Source organism: Bubalus kerabau, chromosome X (assembly GCF_029407905.1).
Source record: "Bubalus kerabau isolate K-KA32 ecotype Philippines breed swamp buffalo chromosome X, PCC_UOA_SB_1v2, whole genome shotgun sequence".
In the NCBI taxonomy this organism is placed as follows: Eukaryota; Metazoa; Chordata; class Mammalia; order Artiodactyla; family Bovidae; genus Bubalus; species Bubalus kerabau.
The window spans coordinates 82,983,877-83,007,624 of NC_073647.1; the positions used below are offsets into that span (position 1 = coordinate 82,983,877).

At 36.3% G+C, this 23,748-nt stretch overlaps 1 pseudogene; it reads right to left on the reverse strand.

The window, feature by feature from the left end:
• The window catches only part of LOC129640072 (cylicin-1-like), a 155,157-nt pseudogene that overhangs the window by 21,209 nt on the left and 110,200 nt on the right, over positions 1-23,748 (reverse strand).

Consider the following 23,748-nt stretch of genomic DNA (forward strand, 5'->3'; position numbering starts at 1 on the left):
GCAAAGAGTCAGACACGACTGAGCGACTGAACTCAACTGAACTGAAGATAGAAAATTTTAAGAGATGAAATAAAATACATAAATTGAAGCTGTAGTATCCTATTCACACATTTCAATTGATTATCTTGCATGTGCATCTCATTTTGGAAAACACTAGAGAAGGCAATCAAGAAACAATGAGAAATGGGAAAACAGTCAAGTATCACAACATGTCTACCTTGTATATGGGCTTCCCAGGTGGAAAAGAAACTGTCTCCCAATTCAGGACATGAAAGAGATGTGGGTTTGATCTTTCAGTTGGGAAGACTTCTGCTACTATTTTTGCCTGGAGAATCTCATGGTTGGAGAAGCCTCGCAGGCTATGGCCCATAGGGTCACAAAGAGTTGGACAGTACTGAAGTGACTTAGCATGCACTGCCTTGTATACAAGTGGCCTCAGTTTTACATCATTAGGTCTGTAATATAGTTAAAATCCTGAGAATTTTTATTCATTCCAAAGTGTACATTTTAGTGCAATAAATGATTGTGTGCATACAATTTGTTACATAAGTGATCTGAACCTATATTTTGAAATAAAGGGGAAAATTAGTGACAGAAGTCAGAAGAGAATGGAAGTCATATTTAGTTCTAAAACAAAACAAAACAAACAAAAATAAAACAGCAAAAAGCCCTGACAATTTAAGGTTTTTAATCATAGCACAAATATTTTTCAAAAGTGAGTGTGAAATAAAGACATTGTTTTTATATTGAAATAAAAAAAATTGTGTGAGTTGTATGGCTAGCAGAAAGTACAAAAACATATACAAGTAAGAATTCTTCAGGTAGAAGGAAATTACCTAAGGTAGTACTTCCTAAAAAAAAAAAAAAAAAGCATAAGACAGCACATATTTGGGTGCAGAACATGAATATTAAGTATTTACACATAATAATGATAATCTGGTAAGCTTAAAATGAAATTTATAAATTTAAATTCAAAATTTATAGTGGTAATAAAGATTGGTGAAATAATTGGAGTTAAGGTGTTATAAGAAGCTTGATTCTCTGGGAGTTGTAAAGATACAAATTTGTGATATACTTCTATAAATTAAAACATAAGCACTAAATAATAACTAAAATTATATAAATAAAATAATAGAGAAGGAAATGTAATTAAAATGTTTGATTAATATAAAGGAAAGCAATAAAGGATAAATAAACAAAAACATGGCACAAATAATAAAACTAAAATGATAGATGTAAATCCAAACATAAAGCTATTACATTAAAAGCAAATTGACTGGGGACTTCCCTGGTGTTCAGTGAGTAAGAATTTGTCTGCCAAAGCAGGAGACACAGGTTTAATCCCTGGCCTCTGAAGTTTCCACATGCTGTAGAACAACTAAGCCTGCAAGCCTTAACTACTGAGTTTGTTTGCCACAACTGCCCAAGCCTGCGCATCTAGATCCTGTGGTCTGTAACGAGAAGCTACTGCAGTGAGAAGCTCATGCCCAACAAGAGTAGCTCCCGCTCACCACAGCTAGAAAAACGCCCGCACACAGCAACAATGCAGCAAATTCTTTACCCTCTGAGCCACCAGGGGAACCCAAGAATACTGGAGTGGGTAGCTTGTCCCTTCTCCAGGGGATTTTCCTGACCCAAGAATCGAAAAAGGGTCTCTTGCATTGTAGGTGGGTTCTTTACCACCTGAGCTACCAGGGAAATCCAAGAAAGACCCATTGCTGCCAAAAATAAATAAAATTTTAAAAGTCAAATGGACTAAAATCAACAAGTTATAGAGGTTTTCTGCATAACATTGGGCCTATAATTAACAATACTGTATTTTACACTTAAAAATTTGGTGAGTAGTTCTCACGTTTGATTTTCTTACCACAGAACAGTATATGGACTAAGTACACCACTTAAAACATGAATCTGCACAGTGGATTATAATAAACCTAAAATATAGGAGAACATGATTTTTTTTTTAATGGAAAAGGGATACACTGTGTACCTTAATGGATAATAAGCCTGTGGAGCTAAACTAATGTCAAAGTTACCTTTAAGATACATAAAGGTAAATAGGAATATTTTATAATAGTAAAGGGGTTAATCCAACAGAAAGATGTAATAATTCTAAATATGCATGTACCCATTGACATAGCTCTAAAGACCATAAAACTATAATTTATAAAAGGAAAAGTAATGTGCAAACTGACAATTATAGTTGGGAACTTCATCATATTTATTTAAATAACTAATAGAACAAGAAGAAAAGAATATACAGTAGAGATATAGAAAAGTTGAATAACATGATTGACAGAAATTGGCATAATATAAAGACATTACACCAAATAACTGCACAATACTATACATTTTCTTCAAGTTCACATGGAACATTTAACAAAAGTGACCATAGGCTAGGCAATAAGCAAGTCTCAACAAGTATCAAGTACTCAGTCATATGGCATATGTTTGCTGCTCACAGTTGACCAAAGCTAGAAATCAACAACAGAAACGAAAAAATAAAAAACCTAAACAATTGGAAATTAAAAATATAATCTATGGATCAAAGAATAAATTACAATGGAAACAAGAAAATATTTTTAAAACATTTTGAAGAGCATGAGGTAAATACAGTATTGAAATATTTGTGGGGTGTAAAAACCTATTTAAAACTTTGGATGCAAAAACCCATTTAAAACTTTATAACTTTAAATTTGTAAATTAGAAAAAAGGAATAGCTGAAAAGTTAATGACTTAAGTATCTAGTTTAAGAAGCTAAAAACAGAACAGCAAAACAAAGCCAACATATATAAGAGGAAAAAATAATAAAATTATCATCAGAAAGAAACGAAAGATGCAAAAGCTTTATGCTAATATATTGAAAACTTAGATGAAATAAGCAAATTCCTTTAAAAAGAAAGCATATTAATTCTGAAACAAGGGTTAAGTAGAAAATATGGATTACTGTATGTATACTAAAGACATTGTTTGATCATTAAAAACTTACTGACATAGAGAATTCCAGGTGTGGATGTCTTCATTGATTAATTCTCCCAAACACCTAAGGAAGAGAAAGTAACAATTATTCAAAAAATCTTCCAAAGAACAGAAAAAGAAGAGTGACTTTTCAATTTATTATATGAAAAAAACATAACGTTGATACCAAAATCTGATGAGGTCATTAATAGAAAAAAATCACAGACTTATATCTCTCATAAATATAAACACCCCTACCCTTAAACATTTAATCTAATTCAATACATAGAAAGGATACTCTACCACAATAAAACAGGATTTAATTCAGGTTAGTTTAACATTTGAAATTCACCACATTAACACATCAAAATAAAAAAGGGAAAATTATATGAGCATTTCAATATGCAGTCTAACAAATTCATGGTAAAATTTTAGCAAATAAAAATTGGAAAGAAACTTCCTTAACCTGATAGAGGATATATAAAGAAGACTAGAGAAAATACAAATACGCAGTGCTGAAGCATTAGAAATATTCCCCTTAAGCTCAGGAACAACAAAAGGATATCTGCTAGTACAACTTCAATGTAATATTTTACTGGAGGTTCTAGCTAGTGCAATAAGGAAAGACAAATATAAACAAAATGTCAAGAATAGGGGGAAAAAGAAATAAAACTGTTAGTATTTACAGGCAGCATGTTTATGTAGAAAATCCATAATACCTATAGACACACAATTAGAATTAATAAGATAATTTAGCAAAATAGATATAAGATTAAATGTGAAAATCAATTGTATTTAGGTATACAACCAAACAATTAGAAAATATTTTAATAATGCAATTTTTCAGTTCAGTTCAGTTACTCAGATGTGTCCGACTCTTTGAGACCCATGGACTGTAGCACACCAGGTTTCCCTGTCCCTCACAAACTCCCAGAACTTGTTCAAACTCATGTCCATCAAGTCAGTGATGCCATCCAACTATCTCATTCTCTGTTAGTCCCCTTCTCATCCCACCTTCAACCTTTCCCAGCATCAGAGTCTTTTCCAATGAATCAGTTCTTCACATCCGGTGGCCAAAGTATTGGAGCTACAGCTTCAGCATCAGTCTTTCCAATGAATATCAGGACTGATTTCTTTAGGACTAACTGGTTTGATCTCTTTGCAGTCCAAAACTCTCGAGAGTCTTCTCCAAGACCACAGTTCAAAAGCATCAATTCTTTGGCATTCAGCTTTCTTTATAGTCCAACTCTCACATCCATACATGACTGCTGGAAAAACCATAGCTTTGACTAGACGCAATTTGTCTGCAAAGTAATGTCTTTGCTTTTTCATATGCTGTCTAGGTTGGTCATAGCTTTTCTTCCAAGAGCAAGCGTATTTTAATTTCATGGCTGCAGCCACCATTTGCAATAATTTTAGAGTCAAAGACAAATAAAGTCTGTCATTGTTTCTATTGTTTCCCCATCTATTTGCCATGGAGTGATGGGACTGGATGTAGGATCTTAGTTTTTTGAATGTTGAGTTTTAAGCCAGCTTTTTCACTCTCCTCTTCCACTTTCCTCAAGAGGCTCTTTGTTTCCTCTTGTGGCAGAAAGTAAAGAGGAACCAAAGAGCCTCTTGAGGAAAGATCTACTCTGCATCATGGGCTTCCTTGGTGGCTCGGAGGTTAAAGCGTACGCCTGCAATGCGGGAGACGTGTGTTCGATCCCTGGGTCAGGAAGATCCCCTGGAGAAGGAAATGGCCACCCACTCCAGTATTCTTGCCTGGAGAATCCCATGGATGGAGGAGCCTGGCAGGCTACAGTCCACGGGGTCGTAAAGAGTCGGACATGACTGAGCGACTTCACTTTCACTTTTCACTCTGCATCATGGAATCAGGTCCCATCACTTCATGGCAAGTAGATGAGGAAACAGTGAAAACAGTGACAGACTATTTTTTGGGGCTTCAAAATCACTGCAGATGGTGACTTTAGCTATGAAATTAAAAGAAGCTTGCTCTTTGAAGAAAACTCATGATCAACCTAAACAGCATATTAAAAAGCAGAGACATTACTTTGCCAACAAAGGCCTGTCTAGTCAAAGCTATGTTTTACCAGTAGTTATGTATGTATGTGAGAGGTGGACTATAAAGAAGACAGAGCACCAAAGAATTGAACTGCAGTGTTGGAGAAGACTCTTGAGAGTCCCTTGGACTGCAAGGAGATCCAACCAGTCCATCCTAAAGGAAATCAATCCTAAATATTCATTGGAAAGACTGACGCTGAAGCTGAAACTCCAATACTTTGGCTACCTGATGCAAAGAACTGACTCACTGGAAAAGACTCTGATGCTGGGAAAGGTTGAAGGCAGGAGGAGAAAGGGACGACAGAGGATGAGATTGTTGGATGGCATCACTGACTCAATGGACATGAGTTTGAGTAAACTCCAGGAGTTGGTGATGGACAGGAAGGCCTGGTGTGCTGCAGTCCATGAGGTTGCAAAGAGTCGGACACAACTGAGGGACTGAACTGACCTGAACTCCGCATATATGTTAAATAAGCAGGCTGACAATATACAGCCTTGACGTAGTCCTTTCCCAATTTGGAACCAGTCTATTGTTCCATGTCCAGTTCTAGCTGTTGCTTCTTGACCTTCATACAGATTTATCAGGAGGCATGTAAAGTGGTCTGGTATACCCACCTCTTGAAAAATTTTCCACAGTTCGTTGTGATCTATACAGTCAAAGGCTTTGGTGTAATTAATAAAGCAGAAGTAGATGTTTTTATGAAACTCTCTTGCTTTTTCTATGATCAAACGGATGTTGACACTTTGATCTCTGGTTCCTATGCCTTATCTAAATTCCACTTGAACATCTGGAAATTTTTGGTTAATGTACTGTTGAAGCCTGAATGGAGAATTTTGAACATTATTTGCTAGCACGTGAAATGAGTGCAATTGTGTGGTAGTTTGAACATTCTTTGGCATTTCCCATTTGGGGATTGAAATGAAAACTAAACTTTTCCAGTCCTTTGACCACTGCTGACTTTTCCAAATTTGCTGGCATATTGAGTATAGCACTTTAACAACATCATCTCTTAGGATTTGAAATAGCTCAACTGGAATGCCATCACCTCCACTAGTTTTGTTCATAGGGATGCTTCCTAAAGCTCATTTCACTATACATTCCAGGATGTCTGGTTCTAGGTGAGTGATCACACCATCATTGTTATCTAGGTCATGAAGATCTTTTTTGTATAGTTCTTCTGTGTATTCTTGCCACCTCTTCTTAATATCTTCTGCTTCTGTTAGTTCCATGCCATTTTTGTCCTTTATTGTGACCATCTTTGAGTGAAATGTTCCCTTGGTATCTCTAATTTTTTTGAAGAGATCTCTAGCCTCCCCCAGAAATTCTCTGTTTTCTTCTATTTCTTTGCATTGATCATTGAGGAAGGCTTTCTTATCTCTCCTTACTATTCTTTGGAACTCTGAATTCAAATCAATATCTTTCCTTTTCTCCTTTGCCTTTAGCTTCTCTTCTTTTCACAGCTATTTGTAGGGCCTCCTCAGACAACCATTTTGCCTTTTTGCATTTCTTTTTCTTGGGGATGATCTTGATCACTGCCTCCTGTAAAATGTCACGAATCTCTATCCATAGCTCATCAGGCACTCTGTCTATCAGATCGAATTCCTTAAATCTATTTGTTACTTCCAGTGTATAATCATAAGGGGTTTGATTTAGGTCATACCTGCATGTGGTTTTAAGCATTTTGTACGTATGTTAATGACATATAGCATAAGTACAAAATACTCAAAATAAATTTAGAGATATATGTGCAATGCCTCTACACTGAAGGATATAAATCAATGTTAAGATAAATTAAAGAAAACATAAGTAAATAGAGCTATATACTATATTCAGAAGGTTCCTTCCCAAATGATTCAATGTAATCCCAATAAAATTTGCCCTGACTTTTTGTGATAACTGACTAGATAATTTTAAATTTTATATGGAAATAAGAGCCAATAATATACAAGACAATTTGAAAGATAAATAACCAATGTGAAGGATATGTATTATTAAGTATAAATATTATATATTGATATATGTTACCATATATCAATTATTAAAAAGTGAGAGCAATTAAGATGATGTATGCAGGTCAAGAAGCAACAATTAGAACCTGATATGGAACAATGCACTGATTCAAAATTGGAAAAGGAGTACAATGAGGCTGTGTATTGTCACCCTGCTTATTTGAACTACATGCAGGGTATATTGTGTGAAATGCCTGGCTGGATGAAGCACAAGGTGGAATCAAGATTGCCAGGAGAAATATCAATAACCTCATGTATGCAGATGACACCACCCTTATGGCAGAAAGCAAAAATGAATTAAAGAGTGTCTTGATGAAGGTGAAAGAGGAGAGTTAAAATACTGGCTTAAAAGTCAACATTCCAAAAACGAAGATCATGGTATCTGGCCCCATCACTTCATGGCAAATATATGGGGAAACAATGGAAACAGTGAGAGATTTTATTTTCTTGGGCTCCAGAATCACTGTGAACAATGACTGTAGCCATGAAATTAAAAGACACTTGCTCTTGGAAGAAAAACTGTGCCAAACTTAGACAGCATATTAAAAAGAAGAGACATTACTTTGCAGACAAAGGTCCATATAGTCAAAGCTATGGTTTTTCCAGTGGTCATGTATGGATGTGAGAGTTGGACCATAAAGAGAACTGAATGCCAAAGAACTGATGCTTTTGAACTCTGGTGTTGGAGAAGACTGTTGAGAGTCCCTGGGCTGCAAGGAGATCAAACCAGTCAATCCTAAAGAAAATAAACCCTGAATATTCACGCCCAACTCTTTGTAACCCAATGGACTATACAGCCTATGGAATTCTCCAGGCCAGAATACTGGAGTGGGTCACCTTTCCCTACTCCAGGGTATTTTCCCAACCCAGGGATTTGAACCCAGGTCTCCCTCATTGCAGGAGGATTCTTTGCCAGCTGAGCCACAAAGGAAGCCCCAAAATACTGAAGTGCGTAGTCTATCACTTCTCAGGGGATCTTCCCAACCCAGGAATTGAGCCAGGGTCTCTTGAATTGCAGGTGAATTCTTTAACAACTGAGCTATCAGGGAAGGAAGGACTTATGCTGAAGCTGAATTGCCAATACTTTTGGCACTTGATGCAAAGAGCCAACTCATTAGAAAAGACCCTGACTCTGGGAAAAATAGAAGTCAGAAGAAGAAGGGGATGATAGAGGATGAGATGGTTGGATGGCATCACTGACTCAATGGACATGAGTTTGAGCAAGCTCTGGGAGATGGTGAAGGATAGGGAAGCTTGGCATGCTGCAGTCCATGGGATCACAGAGTCATACACCACTGAGCAACTGAGCAATAACAAGAAGTATCAGCCTGAAGACAAGTAACCTACAATACAGACTGAGTTAAAAGAGATGCCTATATAGATATGGTCATATGAATTGTCTCAAAGTTGTTACACATTGAAGAAAAATTAGATTTTCAATAAACAGTACTAATCAACTGGATATCTTCTAGGGGAAACAAAAAAAAAGTGATTCTTGACCTGATCTCACATTACACACTCAAATCAATCCTAGATGCAAAGTAGACCCAAAGGTGAAAGGTAAAAGAGTAAAGTTTCCAGGAGGTAAAAAAGGAGACTATCTTAGTGATAGTGGAGTAAATGTTTCTTAAACATGACACAAAAATATATAACCATAATGGAATAAAATGACAGATTTGGCTTCTGTTATCCAGTTATCATTAACTCTAATACTCTTTCTTTTCACAGTAATGGAAATGTAAAAAAAAAAATAATGTATAAAAAAGACATTTGTTCTTTCAATATCTTGAGAGAAATAGTATAGTCATGACAATAGTAGTAACAATAATAATGAATATGCTTATTATCCTTTCTGTTTAAAATAGTTGCTGTTTAAAATATGATTTCAAAGATACTATATCATTTCATATAATTTTACAATGTTTTACTCATTTAGATTTTTCTGAAGTGAAATTTTTCCCTCAAAATTCTCTGTTCTTTTAATATAAATTTGTTTATTTTAATTGGAGGCTAATTACTTTACATTAAAAAAATTCTCTATTCTTTTTCAGTTTATGTGTACATTACTTCAAATCTATCTTTTATAAAACTGACTTCCTTATTGTCCTATTGTTTTTGCTCCACTTGTTTTCATTCATTACTATTCTTGCAGTTGTATCCCCTGGTAACTGAATGAGTCAATCCTTCAAATTTGAACAAGAAAGTATTATGTGATTTTCATTAATTTATTCATTCAGCTAATTAATATTGAGCATTGTAAAAAGTTGATAAATGACTCCTCAAAGTATTCATATCAAATCCCTGAAACCTGTGAATGTTGTTTTATATGGAAAAAAGGACTTTGCACATGTGACTAAATTAAAACCTTGTGAACAGGAAATTATTTGATTACCCTGGAAGACACTAAATATAGTCACCAGAGTTCTTATAAAGAGGGAAACAACTGGGTTAGAGAAGAATAAAGCAGTTTGATGATTGGCCTTGTTTCCATTGTGGCCCAAGAACTAGCCTCAACCCCCCTCAACTAGGGTCCAGGAGTCCCTGGAGAACATTGTTTTAGACAATCTCCCACAGATAAGACAGCCTTTGTGGAAGTCCAAATTTCCAGGAGAATGATTATAGGTTATAATGAGAGCAAAAAATATAAATTTGGGTGCTTGGAGAGGGTCAGAGCAATACTTGACTTTATATACATCATCCCTCCCTTAAGGTAGCACAGTATACTGCTAAAAGAAATCTCCTTGGCCTATAATTTCTCCCATAAGAGACAGTAAGGTTGTGTGAGTGAGCATCCAGCTTCCTTGCAGTGTATGATGCTGTCAAAAAGGATCATTTCTCTGTCACCACATCTAGAATACTGAGTCATGAGCAACATGGATGGAAGCAAGAAGAAGCTGAGAGAGCAGCAGATATGACCCTCCTAGGGCATTAAAGGAAAATAAATCCTATAGCCCTGGGATTTCTTTGGAAGGAATGATGCTAAAGCTGAAACTCCAGTACTTTGGCCACCTCATGAGAAGAGTTGACTCATTGGAAAATACTCTGATGCTGGGAGGGATTGGGGGCAAGAGGAGAAGGGGACGACAGAGGATGAGATGACTGGATGGCATCACTGACTCGATGGGTGTGAGTCTGAGTGAACTCCGGGAGTTGGTGATGGACAGGGAGGCCTGGAGTGCTGCGATTCATGGGGTCGCAAAGAGTCAGACACGACTGAGCGACTGATCTGATCTGATCTGATAGTGTTGCAAACTACATCATGAAGCCTACCCACGAGCTGCTGGAGATGACTTGCTCAGGAATACCTACAACTGGCCCTCATGCACCCCCAGAATATCATGTGCTTTATTCATACATACTCCCACCCTGTGGCTGGTTCCTTGTATATATTTTTAATGATGGTGAGAGTGAGCTTTGAAAGAGAGTTAGTGAGCATGCACAGAAAGCTGGCATGAATCTGTGGGCCAAAGAGAAACCACAAACATGAGCTTTGGTTCTGCCACTAGGAAAGTAAAATGGAGACTTTCAGCAGTGGCCCTGGTACACTGTAAGATAGAAAGATGGTTACAAGCTTAAGAATTCTGCTGCAAAAGGGATCAAGAAACATGGAGCAGAAACAGCCATAGAGTGTTTGAGGAAACCCCAGAATCCCTAGCAGGTCTGATGGAAGGTATTTATCTCCCAAAGAATAGAGGAAGTTACTGCTTCTTCAAATGTGAAGCCAGTAATGTAAGACTTCAAGAAACGTGAAAAATCAAAGAAACGTGATACCACAAAAGTATCATTTATGATTTATTTAATAAATAATTCAAAACAGCTGTTTTAAGAGAGTTCAATAAGCTACAAGAAAGCACAGAAAGACAATTCACTGAAATTAGGGAAACAATAGACTAACAAATTTAGCAGTTTATAAAGTGGTGGAAATCATAAAAAAATTCTCAAGCTGAAGAATATAGTGAATTAAATAAAAATGCAATACACAGCAGAGCACCAAGCTGAATAGATCAAACAGAAGAAAATGGAAAGTTTTTCCATTCTAAGAATGGAAAAACAGGACTTTTGAAATTATTGAGTCAGAATAGAACAAAGAACACAAATGAAAAAGACTGAAGAAATCCTATGTGATCTACGGGATACCATCAAGAGAAACAATTCGTGAATTATTGAAGAAAACTTATAGTTCAGGAGAGAATGAGATGGTATATTCAAAGGGCTGAAAGAGAAAAAAAAGAATATTACTCAGCTATAAAAAACAACACATTTGAGTCAGTTCTAATGAGGTGGATGAACCTGGAGCCTATTATACAGAGTAAGTCAGAAGAGAAACTTCAATACAGTATATTAATGCATATATATGGAATTTAGAAAGACAGTAATGACAACCCTGTGTGCAAGACAGAAAAAGAGACACAGACATAAAGAACAGACTTGGACTATGTCAGAGAAGGAAGGGGTGGAATGATTTGAGAGAATATTATTGAAACATGTATATTACCATATGTAAAATAGATGACCAGTGCAAGTTTGATGCATGAAGCAGGGCACTCAAAGCAGATGCACTGGGACAACCCAGAGGGATGGGATGCTGAAGGAAGTTCAAGATGGGGGGACACATGTACACCCATGGCTGATTCACGTCATTGTATGGCAAAAACCACACTACAATATTATAAAGTAATTAACTTCCAGTTGAAAAAAAAAAAAAAAAAAACACCCTGCCAACAAAGAACATTCTATCTAACAAAAGTTTTACTTCCTAAATTAATGAGAAAAAAAGATCTCAGACCAAAAAAAAAAAAAAAAATTACCATTAGATGTTTCTTACAAGAAATGAAAGTTCTTCAATGTGAAATTAAAGGATAATAACTGATAACATGAAAAGATATGAATATATTCAACACACTTGGAGTATATAGTCAAATTCAGAATACTTTAATACTGTAATATGATTATATGTTAACTTAATTGAAGTTAAGTATTTATCAGTGAAAAATAAACTATAACATTAAGAGTTTTTTTAAACTGATGGAACTGCAAGGCAAAAACTTTTAGTAGATACACAAAAGATAAAGGAAAAGGGGAATAAAAACAACTTACTATGATATTAATCAATTTATAAAGGAAGGCAGTAAGAGATGAAGGAAGAAAGAAACAAGGGAACTATAAAACAATAAGAAAGAATAACATGACATTAGTAAGTTTTTATTTATTAGTAATTACTCTAAAAGTAAATGGATTAAATTTTCCAAATAAAATACATAGAGTAGCTGAATGAATGTAAACACAAGACATAACTATATGATACTCACAAGAGAGTCACTTCAGTTTTAAGATCACATATAGATTCAAAATGAAGTGATGGAAAAATATATGCCATACAAGTGGAAATCAAAAGAGAGCTTTCATCAGAAAAAATAGACATTAGGTCAAAAACCATAATCAGAGAAAAAGAAGGCCCTTTTATGATTATAAAGAGATCAATTCATAAGAAGATATAACAACGATAAATATATATTCAGCAAAGATTAGAATACCTAAATATATTAAGTAGATACTAACAGGTCTTTAGGCAAAAATATGCACTAATACAATAATAGTGTGGGACTTCAATACCCACTTGCAACAATAGATAGATTCTACAGATATAAAAATCAATAAGGAACAATTAAATTTGGAATATATTTTATACCAAAAGGGCCTAACAGTCCATCCAATAACATCAGGATACATATGCCTCTCAAGAGCACACAGAACAGTCTCCACAAAAGATCATATGTCAAAGAACATGCTTTAGAAAATTTAAGAAGATTGAAATAATATCAGACATCTTTTCCGACCACCATGATATTACAAATATTATACAGTATGATTACAAATCTGTAAATGTGACACTCTATATTAATAGAATGAAAACTGAAAATCACATAATAATTTCATAGGCACAGAAAAAGCATTGACAAAATATAACATTCTTCCATATAGAAAAAATACTCTCAACAAATTGGCTATAGAAGAAATGTACCTTAATGTAATAAAGGCCATCAATGACAAACTCTCATTTTACATTACACTAAATGTTTAAATGTTGAAAGCTTTTCCTCTGTGATCAGGAACAAGTACGACCACTCTTGCCACTCTTAGTCAACATAGTAGAGGAAGCCTTAGCCAGAGCAATTAGGCAAAAAAAATAAATACACAGCATCCAAATTAGGAATAAGTCAAATTATTTTTGTTTGCAAATATGTGATCTTGAATATAGAAAGTCTTGAAGATTCTACCAAAAACTACTAGAACTAATCAGCAAGTTCAGTACATTTGCAGGATACAAAACATATAGAAATCAGTTGCACTTTAATACACTAAAACCAAAATATCTGAAAACTAAAGGAAACTATCTAATTTACAAAAGTTTAAAGTAACACAATCCTTATAAATATATTTAGCTAAAGAAGTTAAATAGCTACACACTAAAAGCTATAAGATTTTGATGAAAGAAAATATATAAGATACAAATAAATGGAAAGACATTTCAAGTTCATGAATCAGAAGAATAATATTGTTAAAATGTCCAGACTACCAACCAAAAGCCATCTATAGTTTAAATGCAATCCTTACGAAAATGTCAATGGTGCTTTTCACAAAAATTGAAAACACAAATCTAAAATTTGTACAAAACCACAAAAGACTATGAATATCCAAAGAATTCTTGAGAAAGAACAATGTTGAAGACTCATAGTTCCTGATTATAAACTACTCTTAAAAACTAGAATGTACTTGCATAAAAAAATTATATAGACTATTATAACAGAATCGACAACCCAGAAATACCAAGACAAAAAAATGGGGAAAAGATAGCTCTTCAATAAATGTTTCTTTGAAAACTGGATGTCCACATGGAAAAGAATAAAAGTGGACTCCTATATTACACAACTCAAAAAATAAGTTTGAAATGTATTAATGACTTCAACATAGAAGCTGAAACTGTTCAGCTCCTAGAAGAAAAAAGGAAAAAAGCTTTTTGATATTCTTTTGTCACTGATTTTTTTTTTTTTTGACAGCAAGAAAGTACAGGCTAACAAAAAGAGAAATGAATAAGCTGAAAAGCTTTTTTACAGCAAAAAAAAAAAACAATACCAAAAAACAGCAACAGCCTATGGAATGAGACAACATGTTTTCAAATTGTCTGTCTGATAAAGGGTTAATATTCAAAATATATGAGACACTGATACAGCTCATCAGCAGAAATAATCCAAACAACCCTATTTTTTTTTTAAGTGAGCAAAGAAACTGGAGATACTTTGCCAGAATATTTATAAAAATGGCCAACAAGTACATGAAAAGATGCCCAACATAATAATCAGGGTAACTAATATCAAAACTAGAGTGTGATATCATCTCATATATGTTAGAATGGCTCTTATCAAAAATAGTAGAGACAAGTATTGGTGAAGCTGTGGATAAAAGGAAATTTGGGCACTTTGGTACAGATGTCAATTGGTATAGCCACTGTGGGCAACAAGAGGGAGGTTCTTCAAAAATTAAAAACAAAACTACCATATTTTTATAGCAACTCTACTACTGGACATATATCTAAAGGAAATGAAATCACACTTGAAGAGATATGAGACTTATCTATCACCTATCAATCATTTATCTAATTTAGCCATGATAAAGAAGGAAGTTCTGGCATTTATGACAACATGGAAGGACCTTGAGGGCATTATGATAAGTGAAGTAAGTTAGTGAAAGACATATACAGTACAATCTCACTTATAAATGGATTCTAAAGAAGCCATACTTAAAGAACAAACTGAGAGGTGGGGGGAAATGCAGAGGTAACATTCAAAGTGTACAAATGTTCAGTTAAAATATGGATAATTTCTGGTATTTATTGTGTTGACTATAGTTAACAACACTATATTATATACTTGAAATTTGGTATGAGAGTAGACCATAAATGTTCTCACCACAAAAAGAAATAGTATTTTTGTGATGTGATGGAAGTGTTAAGTAATCCTACTGTGGTAATTATTTTGCAATATGCATGCATAAAAAATCATCACATTGTACACTTTAAACTTAAACAATGTTACATGTTAATTGTATCAGCAAAATTCTGTAATAAAAGGAAAGACAATGAGAATAGAGAAGAACAGTATAGGAGCTATACTTTTGGTGGAGAAAATCCAGCACTCAGTGTTGTGAGTTGATTTGTGCCCCTTATAAAGATAAACACAAGTCTTACCAGTTGGTACTTGTGAATTTGACCTTATTTGGGAATAGTGTCTTTTACAGATGTAATCAAGTTAAGATGAGATAATTCTGGATTAAAGTGGGGCCGACTACAATGACTGGTGTCATTATGAAAAGGGGAAACTTGGCACACACACAGGGAGAGTGAATTTTGTGATGTTGGAGGCAGAGATTGAAGTGATGCATCTATAAGCCAAAGAATACCAATGCTTGCCAGCAACTGCTGTAACCTAGGGTAGAGGCATAGGCCTCCCTCAGAGCCTCAAGGAGCAAAATCTGCTGACACCTTAACTTTGGACTTAAAGCTTCCTGAAGTATGAGACAATTAAGCCACTCAATTTGTGGTAATTTGTTTTGACTGCCTTAAGAAATTGTCACACTTCAAATTATACTCAGGCATGAGCAAGAAAAGGGCATTTGCTATAATAAAAGAGAAGGCAGAAAATAGGGTTGTAATATGCCTGTAGATTAGTATATATTCAGTAGTGACGATGATGAAATTTTCCCCTAGCTGAGAGTAGGATACAGTGTAGCTATTATAGATTTGAGAAGAGAGGAAAAAGTGAAGAACACTCATCTTCAAGAATAGGAGAGCTATGAATAGATGATAGAAGTTTAATATTATTGCCAGGTACCATTAACAGTACACTTGCAGTTTGTCATAATAAATATGAATTGAAGCCAATCATCATGGTTACATGCCTTTCCTTAGTCATGTTCAGTTGCAAAAGTGCCACCAACCACTGTGGAGTAATAGGAGAATCGGATTTAACTAAAATTAGGGTTTTTGTTAGCAGAAATGTCAAAAGGAGAGTGGGGAGATGGAATTGAGGCTTTATGAAGGGAAACACTTGTGCTGATTCACCATGAGCGTGTAAGAATCTAATATAGGTAAGAATTTATAATGGGTAAGAATATTAGTAAAGCCATGGAGAAGGGATTGATGAGTTCAAAGATTGTAAATCAATGGTAAGTTTTGGAGGGGTGGAAACATTGTTGGAGTGGGGTTATTAAAGTTACCTGAGGCAGTGGTTGAAGAGTGAAATGCTAGAAAGTGAGGTTTTGGAGGGGTATGTATGGAAGTGAGCCATTGAAATTAGATGAAAGGCAAGATCATTGGACATTAAAGATGGCGGAGAAGAAGGATATGCACTCACCTTTTCCTGTGAGAACTCCAAAATTGAAATTAGCTGCTGAACAACCATCGACAGGAAAAAGTTGGATCCAGCCAAAATATGATACCCCACATCCAAGGGCAAAGAAGAAGTCCCAACAAGATGGCAGGAAGGGCAAAATTTCACTTAGAATCAAACCTTATACAGGCCAGAGATGCTTGAAGGGTGCAAACAAAGTCTTGTGTTCACAGGACCTAGGGACCCCATAGGAGACTGAGCCATACCTGCCTTTGAGTGTTTGAGTGTTTCCTGCAGAGGCACAGGTCAGTAGTGGCCTGCCTCAGGGACAGGGTCTCTGTGTGCAGCAGGCCTGGGAGGCACGATATGTGGCATCAGACCTTTTGGAGGATGCTGACATTAGCCCCATCATAAAGCCACAGAGCAGAGGACTCACAAACTGGAGAAAAGTAATACCAAAGAAGTTCTTGTAGTGTTACAAAAGTTCTATGGCCCACAACAGATTTCCCAACCTGGGGATCTGGCAAAGGGACTGTGAACCCTCAGGGAATTTGAACGCCAGTGGGATTTGACTACAGAACATCCACAGGACTGGGGAAACAAACTTTTGGATGGCACAAACAAAATCTTGTGCACACCAGGACCCAGGAGAAAGGAGCAGTGACCCCACAAGAGATGGAGCCAGAGTTGCCTGTGAGTGTCCAGGAGTCTCTGGTGAAAGCATGGCTCAACAGTGACATGCTGCAGGGTAAGGGGCACTGACTTCAACAGTCCTGGGAGCCACATGGTGCTGGCATAAGTCTTTTGAAAGAGGTCGCCATTACTGCCATTACTCTCACCATAGTTTTGCCTCAGGCCAAAGTACAGGGAGGGGACACAGCACCACATCAACAGAAAATTGGATTAAAATTCTACTAAGCAAGGTCCCACCTATCAGAGCAAAACCCAATTTGCCCACAGCCAGTACCTAGCAGGGCTTCCCTGGTGGCTCAGATGGTAAAGCATCTGCCTGCAATGCGGGGGACCTGGGTTCAATTCCTGGGTCAGGCAGATCCCCTGGAGAAGGAAATGGCAATCCACTCCAGAACTCTTGCCTGGAAAATCCCATGGATGGAGGAGCCTGATAGGCTACAGTCCATGTGGTTGCAAAGAGTCAGACACGACTGAGTGACTTCACTTTCACTTTCAGTACCTAGCATCAGGAAGCTTCCACAAGCTTCTTATCCTTATCCATCATAAGGCAAACAGAATGAATAGGACAATTAAAGAAAACTAACCAAACTGATCACATACATCACAGCCTTATCTGACACAATGAAACTATGAGCCATGGCGTGTAGGGATACCCAAGACAGATGAGTCATGATGGAGAGTTCTGATAAAAAATGGTTCACTGAAGAAAGGAATGGCAAGCCACTTCAACATTCTTGCCTTGAGAACCCCATGAACAGTATGAAAAAGCAAAGGGATACAAAACTGAAAGATGAACTCCTCAGATCAGTATGTGCCCAATATGCTACTGGAGAAGAGTGGAGAAATATCTCCAGAAGGAATGAATAAGCTGAGCCAAAGTGGAAACAATGCCCAGTTCTGGATGTGTCTGGTAATGAAAGTCAAGTCCAATGCTGTAAGAACAATAATGCATAGAAACCTGGAATGTTAAGTCCATGAATCAAAGTAAATTGGAAGTGGTCAAACAGGAGATGGCAAAAGTGAACATTGACATTTTAGGAATCAGTGAACTAAAGTGGGCTGGGATGCATGAATTTAATTCAGATGACCTTTACATCTACTACTGTGGGCAAGAATCCCTTAGAAGAAATGGAGTAGACCTCATAGTTAACAAGAGAGTAAAAATTGTAATCAGTTCAGTTCAGTTCACTCAGTTGTGTCCGACTCTTTTTGACCCCATGAATTTCAGCACGCCAGGCCTCCCTGTCCAATACCAACTCCTAGTGTTCACTCAAACTCACGTCCATTGAGTCGGTGATGCCATCCAGCCACCTCATCCTTTGTCGTCCCCTTTTCCTCCTGCCCCCAATCCCTCCCAGCATCAGAGTCTTTTCCAATGAGTCAACTCTTCTCATGAGGTGGCCAAAGTACTGGAGTTTCAGCTTTAGCATCATTCCTTCCAAAGAACACCCAGGACTGATCTCCTTTAGAATGGACTTGGGTGCAATCTCAAAAACGACAGAATGATCTCTGTTTCTAAGACAAACCATTCAATATCATAGTAATCCAAATCTGTGCCCCGACCACTAATGCCAAAGAAGCTCAAGTTGAATGGTTCTATGAAGACCTACAAGACCTTTTAGAACTAATACCAAAAAAAGAGATGTCGTTTTCATCATAGCTGACTGGAATGCAAAAGTAGGAAGTCAAGAGATACCTGGAGTATGAGCAAGCTTGGCCTTGGAGTACAAAATGAAGCAGGGCAAAGGCTAACAGAGTTTTGCCAAGAGAACACACTGATCATAGCAAACATCCTCTTCCAACAACACAACAGACAACTCTACACATGAACATCACCAGATGGTCAATACCAAAATCAGACTGATTGTTCTTTGCAGCTAAAGATGGAGAAGTTCTATACAGTCGGAAAGAAAACTGGGAGCTGACTGTAGCTCAGATCATGAACTCCTTAGTGTCAAATTCAGACTTCATTTGAAGAAAGTAGGCAAAAACAATAGGTCTTTCAGGTATGACCTCAAACAAGTCCCGTATGATTAAACAATGGAAGTGACATATAGATTCAAGAGATTAGATCTGATAGACAGAGAGCTTGAAAAACTACAGATGAAAGTTTGTGACATTGTACAGGAGGCAGTGACCAAAACCATCCCCAAGAAAGAAATGCAAAAAGGCAAAATGGTTGTCTTAGGGTGCCCTTACAAATAGCTGAGAAAAGAAAAGAAGCAAAAGGCAAAGTAGAAAAGGACACATATACATGGGGGGTTGTAAAAAGCCTTTTTAAGTGAACAATGGAAAGAAATAGAGGAAAACAAGAGTGGAAAAACTAGAGATGTCTTCAAGACAACTAGAGATAACAAGGAAGCATTTAATACAAAGATAGGCACAATAAAGGACAGAAACTGTATGGACCTAACAGAAGGAGAAGATATCAAGAAGAGGCGGCAAGAATAGACAGAAGAACTATATAAAAAAAGATCTTCATGACCTAGATGGCCATGATGGTGTGATCACTCACTTAGAGCCAGATATCCTGGAGTCCACAGTCAAGTGGGCCTTAAGAAGCATCACTACGAACAAAGCTAGTGGAGTTGGTGAAATGCCAGCTGATCTATTTGAAATCCTCAAAGACGATGCTGTGAAAGTTCTGCACTCAATATACCAGCAAATATGGAAAACTCAGCAGTGGCCACAAGACTGGAAAAGGTCAGTTTTTACTCCAGTCCCAAACAAAGGCAATGACAAAGAATGTTCAAGCTACCCCACAATCACTCTTTCACACACTAGCAAAGTAATGCTCAAAATTCACCAAGCTAGGCTTCAACAGTATGTAAGCCAAGAACTTCCAGATGTTTAAGCTGGATTTAGAAAAGGCAGAGGAACCAGAGATCAAATTGCCAACATCTGTTGGATCATAGAAAAAGCAAGAGAATTCCAGAAAGACATCTATTTCTGATTCATTGACTATGCTAAAGCCTGTGGCTGTGTGAATCACAACAAACTATGGAAAATTCCTAAGCAGATAGGAATATCAGACCACCTTACCTGCCTCCTGAGAAACCTTTATGCAGGTCAAGAGGCAACAGAACAGGAAATAAAACAATGGACTGGTTCCAAATTGGGAAAGGAGCACGTCAAAACTGTATATTGTCATCCTGTTCATTTAATTTATATGCAAAGTACATCATGTGAAATGTCAGGTTAAATGAAGCACAAGCTGGAATCAAGATTGCTGGGAGAAATTTCAGTAACCTCAGATATGCAGATGTCGCCACCCTTATGGCAGAAAGTGAAGAGGAACTAAAGGGTCTCTTAATGAAAGTGAAAATGGAGAGTGCAAAAGCTGGCTTAAAACTCAACATTCAAAAAAATGAAGATAATGGCATCCAGTTTCATCACTTCATGACAAATAAATGGAGAAGCAATGGAAACAGTGCCAGACTTTATTTTCTTGGGCTCCAAAATAACTGCAGATGGTAACTGCAGCCATGACATTAAAAGACGCTTGCTCCTTGGAGAAAAAAATCATTGAAAACCTAGACAGCATATTAAAAAGCAGGGGCGTTACTTTGAGGACAAAAATCCATCTAGTCAAAGCTATGGTTTTTCCAGTAGTAATGTACATATGTGAGTGTTGGACCATAAAGAAGGCTGAGCATGGAAGAATTTATGCCTCTGAACTGTGGTGGTGTAGAAGACTCTTGGGAATCCCTTAGACTGCAAGGAGATCAAATCACTTAATTCTAAAGGAAATCAATCCTGAATATTCATTGGAAGGACTGATACTGAAGCCAAAACACCAATACTTTGGCCACCTTATGTGAAGAACTGACTCATGGGAAAAGACCCTGATGCTGGGAAAGACTGAAGGCTGAAGTAGAAGGGGACAACAGAGGAAGAAATCATTGTATGACATCACCAACTCAATGGACATGAGTTTGAGCAAGCTCTGGGATATGTTGAAGGAAAGGGAAGCCTGGTGTGCTGCAGTCCATGATGTAACAAAAAGTTGGTCATGACTGAGAGGCTGAACAACAACAGAAAAATCACAAGGAATTGACAAGAGTACAGTTGATAGTACTGTATAGCATGGTAGTAGGCCACATACGAAAATCATGGCAAAATGAAGTGGAGCAACAATGGAATCAGCAAATGGATAGAGTTGAGAAAGCTATCAGGTGACGTAATCTGATGGCACAAGATTCCAAGCAAGCTTTTTTTAAGGAATAGAGAAGAGAAAAGATTTGGAAATGCCATTGAGGAAACAAATCTGCAGTACCTCTGAGTTCTGTTTTATGAAGGGATATGGGAGAAAATACTTCTCACTAGAGAAGGATTTACTTGTAACACTGTGTTTAAAAGAGGTAATAATGTCCAGTAGTGACATAATCTGAGCCCTTTGTGATGTAAGAGGCAAGAATAGACATAGGCAACATCAAACTAGAAATACATTTTAAAGGCACTAGGGAACTAAATCATTAATTTCTAGATAAAATAATTCTTTCCCTTTTTTTTTTTTTAAACTATGTTGCATTTTCTGATTCTAAAAATAATACATACTTTTTGGAAAAAAAATCCAAACATTATAGAAATGTATTATTTTAAAAGGGAATAGATCTCTATAGTTCTCTAGAATTTGAATTTCTGACTCAAAGGTTTTCTAAACTTTATTTTCATTGTTGAAGTTGTGCAGTTTTTCATATTTTTACTGATCTTTGACATTTTTTTTCTGCAAATTACCTATTCCATCTTAACTATAGCTTTCTTACTGATTTTTTTTAACTTAACATAATTGTATTAGTTTTGCCAAATATCAAAATGAATCCACCACAGGTATACATGTGTTCCCCATCCTGAACCCTCCTCCCTCTTCCCTCCCCACACCATCCCTCTGGGTCGTCCCAGTGCACCAGCCCCAAGCATCCAGTATCGTGCATCGAACCTGGACTGGCAACTCGTTTCATACATGATATTTTACATGTTTCAATGCCATTCTCCCAAATCTTCCCACCCTCTCCCTCTCTCTCAGAGTCCATAAGACTGTTCTATACATCAGTGTCTCTTTTGCTGTCTCGTACTCAGGGTTATTGTTACCATCTTTCTAAATTCCATATATATGTGTTAGTATATTGTATTGGTGTTTTTCTTTCTGGCTTACTTCACTCTGTATAATAGGCTTCAGTTTCATCCACCTCATTAGAACTGATTCAAATGTATTCTTTTTAATGGCTGAGTAATACTCCATTGTGTATATGTACCACAGCTTTCTTATCCATTCATCTGCTGATGGACATCTAGGTTGCTTCCATGTCCTGGCTATTATAAACAGTGCTGCGATGAACATTCAGGATCCTCTATGACCCACCTCCAAGAATATTGGAAATAAAAGCAAAAATAAACAAATGGGACCTAATTAACCTTAAAAGCTTTCTTACTGATTTTTACATGCTTTTAAAAATAGGTTGTGTCATAAGAATTTTCCATTTTTGTAAGTTAAAATGGCTGAATATTGATAGCTTTATATGGTTCAACTTAATATATATGGATATTAGCTGTTAGCTCTAAGTCAATATCACTTACACCATCAAAATTTTTTGTATTACTGTCAGTAATACTCTTTTAAAGGAGATTGGCTTTTAAAATAGAGACTAACACTAAATGATGTAGCCACTAAATCCTGAAGAAATACTTTTGTTTAATTTCTATGAATAATATTTTATCATCCACAATGATACCTTTAAAAATCAACTAACTATAGTGTCTTAATTGGCAATAATATAAAGTCTTCCTTTTTATCAGAAAAACAGGATGGCCTAATGCTCTTTACATAGAAAATTAAGTATACCAGAGTACCATAATAAAGTCTTACTATGTTTTATTATGCTTTTCATTTTGAAGTGCCTTCACACACAGTAATTACTTCCCTTCTCCCGAAAATAAGATGTGGTTATAAGTACACATATACACACATTCAGAGTGATTAAAATATTCAAGGCCATGCAGCTATTTTGTGAAAGAGCCTGAACTAGCTAAATTTCAAAGTAAAACACAAGATGTTATGGAAATTTTGTACCTCTGTTTAAAATACAACTTTCAGTCATGGCCAGGTAGCTCAGTTGAATAGAGCATGATGCTAATAAAATACAAATTTTAATCTATAAGTAGCTACTATTAGAGGAACATTATATTAAAATATAAATATGAAGCTAAATTGAGCACACTAACCGTTGAAAACGCTAAAAATTATTCAGAAGAGGACTTACAATCTTGGAAAGACATTTCCCCTGCCTATAGGTTGCCAGGACTTTAACACTGTAAGTTCAAACTGGTAACGCTGAGTGATGACATCATAAAGAGACTGTAAACAACAGGAACTTAAAGGGATAAGATACAGTAATTATATTTTACATGCATAAGTGCTTCTGAAATCTATTCAATAACTTTAGATGTGTTCACACACAATATTTCACAGTTTGAACTGAGAGAATCAGTTTTTCATTGATTGAACCTATTTTTATTTTTTTTTTTAAATTAGAGTAAAATTGCTTTACAATGTTGTGTTGATTTCTGCCCTACAACAACACAAATCAGCCATAATTATACATATATCACCCCTGTCTTGAGCCTCCCAACCTTCTCC